The sequence below is a fragment of the Rutidosis leptorrhynchoides genome, chromosome 6, assembly GCF_046630445.1.
Source record: "Rutidosis leptorrhynchoides isolate AG116_Rl617_1_P2 chromosome 6, CSIRO_AGI_Rlap_v1, whole genome shotgun sequence".
Taxonomy (NCBI): Eukaryota; Viridiplantae; Streptophyta; class Magnoliopsida; order Asterales; family Asteraceae; genus Rutidosis; species Rutidosis leptorrhynchoides.
Window position 1 is genome coordinate 13919735 of NC_092338.1, and position 14374 is coordinate 13934108.

Sequence of the window (14374 nt, forward strand, 5' to 3'; positions counted from 1 at the left end):
GTCTAGAAGAAATTGTTTGGTTAAAGCAGTTTGACTGTGAATGTATTTTTGTATAAAATGGTATGTGAAACCTAGTACAAACGAGTAATATTTTCTCAATACTAATATTTAAATGGATGTCAGAATGGTTTCATGAATTATTTCATTAATTATTTCTATAATTATTTCATTATTTTTTCAAATTTATTCAATGCTTTCAACAAGAATATTTTTTTATAGTTTTAATTTTACATTCCTAGATATTAAATCTCGCGTAAAAGTACTCATTTTAGTGTGTGAAATAAATAGACTTTTCATGAATTTTTCTATCAAAATACTCTTATTATTTCTAAATATTCTCAATTAACCGGTATAGATGAAATTGTGTGGTTGAAGCGGTTTGACAGTGAATGTGTTTTTGTATAAAATGGTATGTAAAACCTAGTAAGAACTAGTAAAATTGGCTAAATACTAATATTTAAATGGATGTCAGAATGGTTTCATGAATTATTTCATGTATTATTTCTATAATTATTTTATTGGTTTTTCGAATTGATTCAATGCTTTCAACAAGAATTTTTTTTACAGTTTTAATTTTACTTTCCTAGATATTAAATCTTGCGTAAAAGTAATCATTTTAGTGTGTGAAATAAATAGACTTTTCTTGAATTTTTCTGTCAAAATAATCTTATTTTTTCTAAATTTTCTTAATGAACCGGTCTAGTTGATATTGTTTAGTTGAAGCGGTTTGACTGTGAATGTGTTTTTTCATAAAATGGTATGTGAAACCTAGTACGAATTCGTTATATTGGCTCTATACTAATATTTAAATGGATGTCAGAATGGTTTCACGAATTATTTCATGTATTATTACTCTAATTATTTCATTGGTTTTTCAAATTGATTCAATGCTTTCAATAAGAATATATTTTTTTATAGTTTTAATTTTACTTTTCAAGATATTAAATCTCGCGTAAAAGTACTCATTTTAGTGTGTGAAATAAATAGACTTTTAATGAATTTTTCTATCAAAATACTCTTATTTTTTTTTCTAAATTTTTTCAATTAACCGGTCTAGATAAAATTGTTTGGTTGAAGCAGTTTGACTGTGAATGTGTTTTTGTATAAAATGGTATGTGAAACCTAGTAAGAACGAGTAAAGTTGGCTCAATACTAATATTTAAATGGATGTCAGAATAATTTCACGAATTATTTCATTTATTATTTCTATAATTATTTTATTGGTTTCTCGAATTTATTCAATGCTTTCAAGAAGAATTTTTTTCAAGTTTTAATTTTACTTTCTGATATATTAAATCTCGCGTAAAAGTACACATTCTAGTGTGTAAAATAAATAGACTTTTCATGAACCGGTCTAGAAGAAATTGTTTGGTTGAAGCGGTTTGACTTTGAATGTGTTTTTGTATAAAATGGTATGTGAAACCTAGTAAGAATTAGTAAAATTTTCTCAATACTAATATTTAAATCGATGTAAGAATGGTTTCACGAATTGTTTCATGTATTATTTCTATAATTATTTCATTGGTTTTTTCGAATTCATTCAATGCTTTCAACAAGATTTTTATTTATAGTTTTAATTTTACATTCCTAGATATTAAATCTCGCGTAAAAGTACTCACTTTAGTGTGTGAAATAAATAGACTTTTCATGAATTTTTCTGTCAAAATACCCTTATTATTTCTAAATATTCTCAACGAACCGGTCTAGATGAAATTATTTGGTTAAAGCGGTTTGACTGTGAATGTGTTTTTGTATAAAATGGTATGTGAAACCTAGTACGAATTAGTAAAATTGGCTCAATACTAATATTTAAATGAATGTCAGAATGGTGTCACGAATTATTTCATGTATTATTTCTATAATTATTTCATTGGTTTTTCAAATTGATTCAATGCTTTCAACAAGAATTTTTTTTACAGTTTTAATTTTACTTTCCTAGATATTAAATCTTGCGTAAAAGTACTCATTTTAGTGTGTGAAATAAATAGAATTTTCTTGAATTTTTCTGTCAAAATAATCTTATTTTTTATAAATTTTCTTAATGAACCGGTCTAGATGAAATTGTTTAGTTGAAGCGGTTTGACTGTGAATGTGTTTTTTCATAAAATGGTATGTGAAATCTAGTACGAACGAGTAATATTGGCTCAATACTAATATTTAAATGGATGTCAGAATGGTTTCACGAATTATTTCATGTATTATTTCTATAATTATTTCACTAGTTTTTCAAATTGATTCAATGCTTTCAACAAGAATATTTTTTTATAGTTTTAATTTTACATTCCTATATACTAAATCTCACGTAAAAGTACTCATTTTAGTGTGTGAAATAAATAGACTTTTCATGAATTTTTCTATCAAAATACTTTTATTTTTTTCAAAATTTTCTCAATTAACCGGTCTAGATAAAATTGTTTGGTTGAAGCAGTTTGACTGTGAATGTGTTTTTGTATAAAATGGTATGTGAAACCTAGTAAGAACGAGTAAAGTTGGCTCAATACTAATATTTAAATAGATGTCAGAATGGTTTCACGAATTATTTCACGTATTATTTCTATAATTCTTTCATTGGTTTCTCGAATTTATTCAATGCTTTCAACAAGAATTTTTTTACAGTTTTAATTTTACTTTTCGATATATTAAATCTTGCGTAAAAGTACTCATTCTAGTGTGTGAAATAAATATACTTTTCATAAATTTTTCTGTCAAAATATACTCTTATTTTTTCTAAATTTTCTCAATGAACCGGTCTAAATGAAATCGTATGGTTGAAGCGGTTTGACTGTGAATGTGTTTTTGTATCAAATGGTATGTGAAACCTAGTACGAACGAGTAATATTGGCTCAATACTAATATTTAAATGGATGTCAGAATGGTTTCATGAATTATTTCATGTATTATTTCTATAATTATTTCATTGGTTTTTCAAATTGATTCAATGCTTTCAACAAGAATATATTTTTTATAGTTTTAATTTTACTTTCCTAGATATTAAATCTCGCGTAGAAGTACTCATTTTAGTGTGTGAAATAAATAGACTTTTCATGAATTTTTCTATCAAAATACTCTTATTTTTTCTAAATATTCTCAATTAACCGGTCTAGATGAAATTGTGTGGTTGAAGCGGTTAGACTGTGAATGTGTTTTTGTATGAAATGGTATATGAAACCTAGTAAGAACTAGTAAAATTGGTTCAATACTAAAATTTTAATGGATGTCAGAATGGTTTTACGAATTATTTCATGTATTATTTCTATAATTATTTTATTGGTTTTTCGAATTGATTCAATGCTTTCAACAAGAATTTTTTGTACAGTTTTAATTTTACTTTCCTAGATAATAAATTTCGCGTAAAAGTACTCATTTTAGTGTGTGAAATAAATAGACTTTTCTTGAATTTTTCTAAATTTTCTCAATGAACCGGTCTAGCTGAAATCGTTTGACTGTGAATGTGTTTTTGCATAAAATGGTATGTGAAACCTAGTACGAACGAGTAATATTGGCTCAATACTAATATTTAAATGGATGTCAGAATGGTTTCATGAATTATTTCATGTATTATTTCTATATTTATTTCACTGGTTTTTCAAATTGATTCAATGCTTTCAACAAGAATATATTTTTTTATAGTTTTAATTATACTTTTCTAGATATTAAATCTCGCTTAAAAGTACTCATTTTAGTGTGTGAAATAAATAGACTTTTCATGAATTTTTCAATCAAAATACTCTTATTTTTTTCTAAATTTTCTCAATTAACCGGTCTAGATAAAATTGTTTGGTTGAAGCAGTTTGACTGTGAATGTGTTTTCGTATAAAATTGTATGTGAAACCTAGTAAGAACGAGTAAAGTTGGCTCAATACTAATATTTAAATGGATGTCAGAATGGTTTCACGAATTATTTCACGTATTATTTCTATGATTCTTTCATTGGTTTCTCGAATTTATTCAATGCTTTCAACAGGAATTTTTTTACAGTTTTAATTTTACTTTTTGATATATTAAATCTCGCGTAAAAGTACTCATTTTAGTGTGTGAAATAAATAGACTTTTCTTGAATTTTTCTGTCAAAATACTCTTATTTTTTCTAAATTTTCTTAATGAACCGGTCTAGATGAAATTGTTTAGTAGAAGCGGTTTGACTGTGAATTTGTTTTTGCATAAAATGGTTTGTGAAACCTAGTACGAACGAGTAATATTGGCTCAATACTAATATTTAAATGGATGTCAGAATGGTTTCACGAATTATTTTGTATTATTTCTATATTTATTTCATTGGTTTTTCAAATTGATTCAATGCTTTTAACAAGAATGTATATTTTTATAGTTTTAATTTTACTTTTCTAGATATTAAATCTCGCGTAAAAGTATTCATTTTAGTGTGTGAAATAAAAAGACTTTTCATGAATTTTTCTATCAAAATACTCTTATTTTTTTCGAAATTTTCTCAATTAAACGGTCTAGATAAAATTGTTTGGTTGAAGCAGTTTGACTGTGAATGTGTTTTTGTATAAAATGGTATGTGAAACCTAGTAAGTACGAGTAAAGTTGGCTCAATACAAATATTTAAATGGATGTCAGAATGGTTTCACGAATTATTTCATGTATTATTTCTATAATTATTTCATTGGTTTTTCAAATTGATTCAATGCTTTCAACAAGAATATATTTTTTATAGTTTTAATTTTACTTTCCTAGATATTAAATCTCGCTTAGAAGTACTCATTTTAGTGTGTGAAATAAATAGACTTTTCATGAATTTTTCTATCAAAATACTCTTATTTTTTCTAAATATTCTCAATTAACCAGTCTAGATGAAATTGTGTGGTTGAAGCGGTTAGACTGTGAATGTGTTTTTGTATAAAATGGTATGTGATACCTAGTAAGAACTAGTAAAATTGGCTCAATACTAATATTTAAATGGATGTCAGAATGGTTTCACGAATTATTTCATGTATTATTTCTATAATTATTTCATTGGTTTTTCAAATTGATTCAATGCTTTCAACAAGAATTTTTTTTACAGTTTTAATTTTACTTTCCTAGATATTAAATCTCACGTAAAAGTACTCATTTTAGTGTGTGAAATAAATAGACTTTTCTTGAATTTTTCTGTCAAAATACTCTTATTTTTTCTAAATTTTCTCAATGAACCGGTCTAGCTGAAATTGTTTGGTTGAAGTGGTTTGACTGTGAATGTCTTTTAACATAAAATGCTATGTGAAACCTAGTACGAACGAGTAATATTGGCTCAATACTAATATTTAAATGGATGTCAGAATGGTTTCACGAATTATTTCATGTATTATTTCTATAATTATTTCACTGGTTTTTCAAATTGATTCAATGTTTTCAACAAGAATATATTTTTTTATAATTTTAATTTTACTTTCCTAGATATTAAATCTCGCGTAGAAGTACTCATTTTAGTGTGTGAAATAAATAGACTTTTCATGAATTTTTTTTTATCAAAATACTCTTATTTTTTCTAAATTTTCTCAATTAACCTGTCTAGATGAAATTGTTTGGTTGAAGCAGTTTGACTGTGAATGTATTTTTGTATAAAATGGTATGTGAAACCTAGTAAGAACTAGTAAAATTGGCTCAATACTAATATTTAAATCGATGTAAGAATGGTTTCATGAATTATTTCATGTATTATTTCTATAATTATTTCATTGGTTTTTCGAATTGATTCAATGCTTTCAACAAGAATTTTTTTTACAGTTTTAATTTTACTTTCCTAGATATTAAACCTCGCGTAAAAGTAATCATTTTAGTGTGTGAAATAAATAGACTTTTCATGAATTTTTCTGTCAAAATACTCTTATTTTTTCTAAATTTTCTCAATGAACCGGTCTAGATGAAATTGTATAGTTGAAGCGGTTTGACTGTGAATGTGTTTTTATATAAAATGGTATGTGAAACCTGGTACGAACGAGTAATATTCGCTCAATACTAATATTTAAATGGATGTCAGAATGGTTTCACGAATTATTACATGTATTCTTTCTATAATTATTTCATTGGTTTTTCAAATTGATTCAATGCTTTCAACAAGAATATTTTTTTCTAGTTTTAATTTACATTCCTAGATATTAAATCTCGCGTAAAAGTACTCATTTTAGTGTGTGAAATAAATAGACTTTTCATGAATTTTTATGTCAAAATACTCTTAATTTTTCTAAATTTTCTCAATAAACCGGTCTAGATGAAATTGTTTGGTTGAAGCGGTTTGACTGTGAAAGTGTTTTTGTATAAAATGGTATGTGAAACCTAGTATGAACGAGTAATATTGGCTCAATACTAATATTTAAATGGATGTCAGAATGGTTTCACGAATTATTTCATGTATTATTTCTATAATTATTTCAATGGTTTTTCGAATTGATTCAATGCTTTCAACAAGAATTTTTTTTACAGTTTTAATTTTACTTTCCTAGATATTAAATCTCACGTAAAAGTACTCATTTTAATGTGTGAAATAAATAGACTTTTCTTGAATTTTTATGTCAAAATACTCTTATTTTTTCTAAATTTTCTCAATGGACCAATCTAGCTGAAATTGTTTAGTTGAAGCGGTTTGACTGTGAATGTGTTTTTGCATAAAATGGTATGTGAAACCTAGTACGAACGAGTAATATTCGCTCAATACTAATATTTAAATGGATGTCAGAATGGTTTCACGAATTATTTCATGTATTATTTCTATAATTATTTCATTGGTTTTTCAAATTGATTCAATGCTTTCAACAAGAATATATTTTTTTATAATTTTAATTTTATTTTCCTAGATATTAAATCTCGCATAAAAGTACTCATTTTAGTGTGTGAAATAAATAGATTTTTCATGAATTTTTCTATCAAAATACTCTTATTTTTTCTAAATTTTCTCAATTAACCGGTCTAGACGAAATTGTTTGGTTGAAGCGGTTTGACTGTGAACGTGTTTTTGTATAAAATGGTATGTGAAACCTAGTAAGATCGAGTAAAATTCGCTCAATACTAATATTTAAATCGATGTAAGAATGGTTTCATGAATTATTTCATGTATTATTTCTATAATTATTTCATTGGTTTTTCGAATTGATTCAATGCTTTCAACAAGAATTTTTTTTACAGTTTTAATTCTACTTTCCTAGATATTAAATCTCGCGTAAAAGTACTCATTTTAGTGTGTGAAATAAATAGACTTTTCATGAATTTTTCTGTAAAAATACTCTTATTTTTTCTAAATTTTCTCAATGAACCGGTCTAGCTGAAATTGTTTGGTTGAAGTGGTTTGACTGTGAATGTGTTTTTGCATAAAATGGTATGTGAAACCTAGTAAGAACGAGTAATATTGGCTCAATACTAATATTTAAATGGATGTCAGAATGGTTTCACGAATTATTTCATGTATTATTTCTATAATTATTTCACTGGTTTTTCAAATTGATTCAATGTTTTCAACAAGAATATTGTAGTGACCCGAACTTTTCCATGTTTATATATATATTAAATGAAATTGTTATTTACATGATTAAGTGTTTCCAACATGTTAAGCAATCAAACTTGTTAAGACTTGATTAATTGAAATAGGTTTCATATAGACAATTGACCACCCAAGTTGACCGGTGATTCACGAACGTTAAAATTTGTAAAAACTATACGATAACATATATATAGTTATATATATAGTTATATATATAGTTAACATGATTTTATTATAAGTATGTATCTCATTAGGTATTTTAACAATGAGTTATATACATAAAAATGAGACTATTAATTTAAGAAACTCGAAAACGATATATATAACGATTATCGTTATAACAACGTCTTACTAGGTACATATGAATCATATTAAGATATTGATACACTTGGTTAATTATGTTAAATGATAAGTAAATATATTATTAAGTGTATTAACAATGAAATACATATGTAAAAATAAGACTACTAACTTAATGATTTCGAAACGAGACATATATGTAACGATTATCGTTGTAACGACATTTAACTGTATATATATCATACTAAGATATATTATATATCATAATATCATGATAATATAACAATTTAACATCTCATTTGTTATAATAAACAATGGGTAAAAACATTCAACAAGATCGTTAACCTAAAGGTCTCAAAACAACGTTTACATGTAACGACTAACGATGACTTAACGACTCAGTTAAAATGTATATACATGTAGTGTTTTAATATGTATTCATACACTTTTGAAAGACTTCAAGACACTTATCAAAATACTTCTACTTAACAAAAATGCTTACAATTACATCCTCGTTCAGTTTCATCAACAATTCTACTCGTATGCACCCGTATTCGTACTCGTACAATACACAGCTTTTAGATGTATGTACTATTGGTATATATACTCCAATGATCAGCTCTTAGCAGCCCATGTGAGTCACCTAACACATGTGGGAACCATCATTTGGCAACTAGCATGAAATATCTCATAAAATTACAAAAATGTGAGTAATCATTCATGACTTATTTACATGAAAACAAAATTACATATCCTTTATATCTAATCCATACACCAACGACCAAAAACACCTACAAACACTTTCATTCTTCAATTTTCTTCATCTAATTGATCTCTCTCAAGTTCTATCTTCATGTTCTAAGTGTTCTTCATAAATTCCAAAAGTTCTAGTTTCATAAAATCAAGAATACTTCCAAGATTGCAAGTTTACTTCCAAGTTTTCTAAATCCATTCCAAGTAATCATCCAAGATCAAGAAACCTTTGTTATTTACAGTAGGTTATCTTTCTAATACAAGGTAATAATCATATTCAAACTTTAATTCAATTTCTATAACTATAACAATCTTATTTCGAGTGGAAATCTTACTTGAAATTGTTTTCGTGTCATGATTCTGCTTCAAGAACTTTCAAGCCATCCAAGGATCCTTTGAAGCTAGATCTATTTTCATCATTTCCAGTAGGTTTATCCAAGGAACTTGAGGTATAATTATGTTCATAACATCATTCGATTCATACATATAAAGCTATCTTATTCGAAGGTTTAAACTTGTAATCACTAGAACATAGTTTAGTTAATTCTAAACTTGTTCGCAAATAAAAGTTAATCCTTCTAACTTGACTTTTAAAATCAACTAAACACATGTTCTATATCTATATGATATGCTAATTTAATGCTTTAAAACCTGGAAACACGAAAAACACCGTAAAATCGGATTTACGCCGTCATAGTAACACCGCGGGCTGTTTTGGGTTAGTTAATTAAAAAAACTATGATAAACTTCGATTTAAAAGTTGTAATTCTGGGAAAATGATTTTTATTATGAACATGAAACTATATCCAAAAATTATGGTTAAACTTAAAGTGGAAGTATGTTTTCTAAAATGGTCATCTAGACGTCGTTCTTTCGACTGAAATGACTACCTTTACAAAAACGACTTGTAACTTATTTTTCTGACTATAAACCTATATTTTTTCTATTTAGATTCATAAAATAGAGTTCAATATTAAATCATAGCAATTTGATTCACTCAAAACGGATTTAAAATGAAGAAGTTATGGGTAAAACAAGATTGGATAATTTTTCTCATTTTAGCTACGTGAAAATTGGTAACAAATCTATTCCAACCATAACTTAATCAACTTGTATTGTATATTATGTAATCTTGAGATACCATAGACACGTATACAATGTTTCGACCTATCATGTCGACACATCTATATATATTTCGGAACAACCATAGACACTCTATATGTGAATGTTGGAGTTAGCTATACAGGGTTGAGGTTGATTCCAAAATATATATAGTTTGAGTTGTGATCAATACTGAGATACGTATACACTGGGTCATGGATTGATTCAAGATAATATTTATCGATTTATTTCTGTACATCTAACTGTGGACAACTAGTTGTAGGTTACTAACGAGGACAGCTGACTTAATAAACTTAAAACATCAAAATATATTAAAAGTGTTGTAAATATATTTTGAACATACTTTGATATATATGTATATATTGTTATAGGTTCGTGAATCAACCAGTGGCCAAGTCTTACTTCCCGACGAAGTAAAAAATCTGTGAAAGTGAGTTATAGTCCCACTTTTAAAATCTAATATTTTTGGGATGAGAATACATGCAGGTTTTATAAATGATTTATAAAATAGACACAAGTACGTGAAACTACATTCTATGGTTGAATTATTGAAATCGAATATGCCCCTTTTTATTAAGTCTGGTAATCTAAGAATTAGGGAACAGACACCCTAATTGACGCGAATCCTAAAGATAGATATATTGGGCCTAACAATCCCCATCCAAAGTACCGGATGCTTTAGTACTTCGAAATTTATATCATATTCGAAGGGTGTCCCGGAATGATGGGGATATTCTTATTTATGCATCTTGTTAATGTCGGTTACCAGGTGTTCACCATATGAATGATTTTTATCTCTATGTATGGGATGTGTATTGAAATATGAAATCTTGTGGTCTATTGTTACAATTTGATATATATAGGTTAAACCTATAACTCACCAACATTTTTGTTGACGTTTAAAGCATGTTTATTCTAAGGTGAATACTAAGAGCTTCCGCTGTTGCATACTAAAATAAGGACAAGATTTGGAGTCCATGTTTGTAAGATATTGTGTAAAAACTGCATTCAAGAAACTGATTTCGATGTAACATATTTGTATTGTAAACCATTATGTAATGGTCGTGTGTAAACAGGATATTTTAAATTATCATTATTTGATAATCTACGTAAAACTTTTTAAACCTTTATTTATGAAATAAAGGTTATGGTTTGTTTTAAAAATGAATGCAGTCTTTGAAAAACGTCTCATATAGAGGTCAAAACCTCGCAACGAAATCAATTAATATGGAACGTTTTTAATCAATAAGAACGGGACATTTCAGTTGGTATCCGAGCGTTGGTCTTAGAGAACTAGAAAATTTGCATTAGTGTGTCTTATCGAATTTGTTAGGATGCATTAGTGAGTCTGGACTTCGATCGTGTTTTCTTTAAAAATGATTGCTTAACATTTTTGTTGGAAACTATATATTATTAACATGTATATATTATGTGATATATTAATCTCTTAACATGTTTGATATTGTGTGATAGATGTCTACCTCTAGCACAAATCCCATTGACTCACCTAATAATAATGAAGAGTCGAATATATATTGGACTAATTCACAAGTTCTCGAAGAAGAACCGGAAGAAGAATCAGAACCGGAAGAGGAACCGGAGGAGGAAATAGAACCGGTGGGGGAAATAATAAAATGGTTAAGTAAAAGAAAATCCTTAACCAACCGACCAAGGTAAATTATGGTCAATGGTGTTTCCGCCAAGGAAGCAAAATATTGGGAGGATTACCAATTCTCCGATGAATCGGATTCCAACGAGAATTCCGATGATGTTATAGAAATTACCCCAACTGAATTTAAAAAGGCAAAAGAAAATAATAAGGGAAAGGGCATAAAAATAGAGAAATCTAATTCCAACCCCGATGAACTTTATATGTATCGTCAACCCCCGAAGCCCTTAAGTTGTAACAATGACCCGGGAACCTCTAAACCACCAGGTTTTTCTAAACCGTTGTGGAAAACGACAACTCGTATTAGGGGAACATCATATATCCCTATAAACTTAGTAAAACGAACGAAAACCGAAGAAGAAGAAACGAGCGAGTCGGAATAAGATAGTTGTATTCGTGTGGTGTAATATATGTAATATAGTGTGCTTATGCTTTATGATATATGTAAAAATTGCTTTTATTAATAAGTATATTTTTTTATGAATCTAACTCTTGTCTATTTTACAGTATAAAAACACAAAATGGATAGACAACCCAATATTTTAAGAAACCTACTCGGAGACATGATTGATGAAATCTTGTCTAGAGTCGGTCAGAATTCTTCGGCACAACTATTTACGGCGAAATCAGTTTGTAAGACATTCGAAGAACGTTCCAAGAATGTCTTGGTTTATAAGAGACTTTCGTTTGAAAGATGGGGGATATCACATTGGGAAACTCATAAGTTACGATGTGTTTACTTTGACGCATATATTGCGGGGAACCCAAATGCTATTTTACGCAACGGGTTAAGAAATTATTTTGACTCAATGTATCCGAATATAGGACTTCATGATTTAGAAAAAGCGGCTAACATGCAACATAAAGAAGCATGCTATGCTTACGGGTTAGTAATGTTCGCTTCTCACCAAAGTGAGAAAAAGAACATCGGGCTACAACTATTAAACAAAACGTTCCCACAAGTGACGGATGTGACGACCCGGAAATTTCCGACCAAATTTAAACTTAATCTCATTATAAATCCGACACCATAAGCAAAGTCTGTATTGTTAAAGTCTCATGATTTTGAACTCTTTTATATATTAAAATACCCTGTGACTATTCCCGACGATTCACGAATAACTAATTGTAAATAGATACATGTATATTTAAATATATATATATATATATATATATATATATATATATATATATATATATATATATATATATATATATATATATATATATATATATATATATATATATATATATGTATTAATTTGAAATATTAATTGAAATAATATATGAGTTAATTGTTGGAAATAAATATGTAAAATAATATGCGATATAATGAAAACTATTATTACAAATGTGTATATATATATATATATATATATATATATATATATATATATATAAATATGTATATAAATATGTATATAAATACTATTTGTAAATATATAAAATAATATTAAATCTATTTGTTTAAAAATATATAATATATATTTATGTGACAAAACTTGTTATTTAAAGCTGATTATTTTTAGAGAGAGAGTAAATGGAAAATGATTGATTTCGAGCTTAATTAGTAAAAGTCAGTAACACTTGGTTGATGTTTTGTTAGTTTTAATATAGATATTGTATATGTTCATGAAGGATTGAAATAAAAGTTGGATTGTAAATTGATTACGAAGATTTTAGATTTGTTAAAAATATTTTTACATTTTTAAGTTTAAATATTAGTACTCCGTACATATTAATTGGAACATTAAATAAATAATTTTTGAACCTTTTTGATCAGATTTCAAACAGTTAATGAGTGAAATAATTAAATATATTTAATTTAAAAATTTAGGATTATTAGGAACACTTTTATATATTAACTGTTTAGCAATGGACTGCGATATTATATTCCTTATTATGGTGTCGGCAGAATAATGGGATGACTACTTTATTCCTACACGTTTATTTTACTTTATGTTTTATATTCATATCAAGTTGTTGAATAATTATATGGGTGTATGTGACATAAGATAGATAGATATACAATTACATATACTTGATCACCCTTAAACCTTCATCCGAAAAAAAAAAAAAAAAAAATCGATATCTCCACCTTAACAGCCATCAACTTAGAGTCACCACCACCTGCAACAATCATCGCCCACCACCATTGAAACATCCTTAATACCGCCACCATCACTGCTTGTTAAAATGTTGCGTATATACTTGTTTCTGATTAAAACCGTCAAAACCATCAACTTACACCACAAATCACCATATCCGCCACCATACAAGAATCACCACCCTCGCTACTCTCCCTCCCTCTCTACCTTTCGTCTCCTTTCTCTGTGAAATTATGAACCCAAACTATCATCGACTGATGCAACCATCTCATCACCACCAAACACCACCCCACCACACCCATCGGCCTAGTATTAGTCGAAAACAATCACCACCTACACCGAGTTTTTGTTGCTCTCTTTCTTTTCTATTTCTCTCACCATAAACCACCAAACGAAACCACCACTGTAATAGTTACTGCTGCCATTCCGTTTTCTGTAGAAATACTACGAAGCACCACCACAACTCCTTATGTTTCGAAATTCGTCACCTTTATTACTCTACAAACGTGATTGCAGCTGCCATGAACACTTTTCTGTTTTGTAGATTGAATGACATCAACACACCCACACCCTTGTACTTTAAAGTGTTCATGGTGATACTAGTATAATTGAAGAAAACGATGATGCTGAATTATGATAAAGCACGATGATGATAGTGAGGTTTATGAAACGTCCTTGTTTAATATGAGGTGTTCACTTTTCCTTTTGCTTTTAGAAGATTAAAGCAATATAAATAATCAAATGAGTGTTCTATTTTCCACAATGGCCGACAATTCCATTTAACAAATACACTACTTGTTTATAAAAAAAAAAAAAGAAACCGAAGAAGGCTGCTGACTCCCATCGAGTTATATTTTTTTTTTTCATTTCCCTTTTAATCGTTTTACTCTTCCTGCTTCAGTCCTAGTTCAAAACCACATAAAACCTTGTGGAATGGGCTGTTTCTTC